This window comes from Wasmannia auropunctata, unplaced genomic scaffold (assembly GCF_000956235.1).
Source record: "Wasmannia auropunctata unplaced genomic scaffold, wasmannia.A_1.0 LD335994.1, whole genome shotgun sequence".
NCBI lineage: Eukaryota > Metazoa > Arthropoda > Insecta > Hymenoptera > Formicidae > Wasmannia > Wasmannia auropunctata.
In genome coordinates this window covers 441,173-443,219 of record NW_012026896.1, presented here as the reverse complement: position 1 = coordinate 443,219, position 2,047 = coordinate 441,173, and the positions used below count along the sequence as shown (strand labels likewise).

Genomic DNA, 2,047 nt, shown 5'->3' with positions numbered 1-2,047 from the left:
ATATATATATATATATATGTACCTGTCGACGTTTGGTTTGTTTGCTCGCTCGTCGATATTGCAAATAACGTTTCAGCCGATTATAAACGTGTCAGTAGCTTACGCTGTTTGTAATTACATTTGCAATTCCGAGTGATTTAATTTCGCAGACTCCGAGTTAATAAGGCCTCCTCTCTTTCGGCTTTAATTTTTATTTATATATCAGGACGTAGCTTTAAACGACGTCTTTAATTGGGAAAACTTATTTCATTGGAAGTACTTACGTATGTACATTATACAGACGATTCGCAGTTGTTCGAGTCTTGTGCATCGTTAACTGCTAATGACGAAAAATCAAAAACTGACGCCAAGAATCGAGCTACGAGGATGTTTCGTGTAATGTTTCTAATTTAAATTTATCGAAAGCAGCAGCAAAATCTCTGTGAAGCGAGCTCATCGATGTTCATGGCCGGCGAATACGATTGCAAGCACGCAATTTCCCTTAAGGTATTACTTTGCGTTTTGCCAATTTTACTAATTAATTAAAATCTACCATAAAGGTTGCAGGCTTCCTTAACTCGAGAAATCGTCTGTAAAATTGCTATTAAAACATTTCAAACAACCGCGCGTTATACGTTTGACGTTACGATAATCACGGTTTCATTTCCAAAGCGAATTCCATTTTCGCGAGAGGTTTTTTCCTCTCTTTGTTCTAACAATAAGAACGATTACGGATATGAGGTATTTGCACGAACGGTGCCCCGCGGGCGATTTCTGCTATCGCGGAAATCATTCGAATGTACGATCGCGAGCGAGAAGAAGCGGCAGCCAGCAGCCGGGAGGCTTCTCTTTTAATTTCGTTCGCGGAAAACCCTCGATGGCTGGCTGGCTGGTGCGCGTTAATGGATCTGAAAATCGCGTTTCTGCGCGGTCGGCCGTAATGATTATTCCATCTGCGGGGTGGAATTCGACTTGACGCGAGCTCATTTCCTGGCTCGGAAAGCCGACGTCCGCGTTTGATCGGAATCGCGCGTCCATGGGCCGGCGGGGCCCCATTCAAGGAAAGTCGCATTTATCCGGGCGTACCGTCGTCTCGCCCACGCCACACGTATATATATATATATTCGTTCAGCCTAAAAACGTTAGCATCTGCCTCACGTCCCGACATCCGCCTTTGTAAAACGATCGTTAAATCGAAAAATGGAGCTTTCCAGAGCGCGGCTGTAACTCTTCACAATTTCGAAGATTCGAAGCTTCGAAAGAATCCGAAACTTCGACTCTTCGAAAATTTTACGCCGACGATCGTCGCGGGAAAATGATTACACCGCTGCATTTGGTCCACTTCCTCGCACGTGTCGCCTGCGCTCTCGCCATACCGCGCGCGTCACGCGACGCTTTTTGACGTCATTTCTCGGCGAAATAAACAAGTGCCTGTTCGCCCGTTGCAGAACGCGCGCATTCGTCGATCCGTAATTGCCCACGGTCGTTTAAATCTCGCGATATATTTTCGGAATACCAAAATCATATTTTAAATGTCGCATTCAAGCGAGGTTATTGGAGTGAATAAAGTTCGCTAAAAAATATATATACGTACAGTATATCGATTGAAGGACTTGCTGCGACAGTGGGGCTAACCCATATTTCGTAACAGAGAAAATTGAACTCTAAAGTTAAAGTGGTGGGAAAATTCATTCATTTCTAATCATTGCCATATTTGGCTTCGTTTTGGGTTGGCTCATTGTTTCAACGAGCTCTTCAATTGATACTTAAATTCACGTACTCGGCGTTATGAAGCGAGGTAAAAATTGGCAAAAGTCATTTCATCGTTCCCTATATCGTTGTCGAATAACGTACGCCAAGCACGCGCGCGCAAACGGTAGAAAGGCGCATCGCTTCCGGTAGTGGGACCGATCGCATCCGGTGATGGCTGGTACGCGTATTACGTACGGTCGCAACGTGTTACGAATCACGGCGCGGTCCTTTTAGAGGCGACCACCCCCGCCGCGCCGCGCCGTGACGGAGCGGGAAGCGTTTTTACGACTTGCGCGCGAGGGACAGGAGATATCTC

General features: G+C 45.7%; 1 protein-coding gene across 1 annotated transcript in view; it reads left to right on the top strand.

Annotated features, from left to right (window-relative positions):
• LOC105453804 (major royal jelly protein 3-like) overlaps window positions 1-2,047 on the top strand; it is a 10,976-nt gene that overhangs the window by 1,706 nt on the left and 7,223 nt on the right. The window lies entirely within an intron of this gene.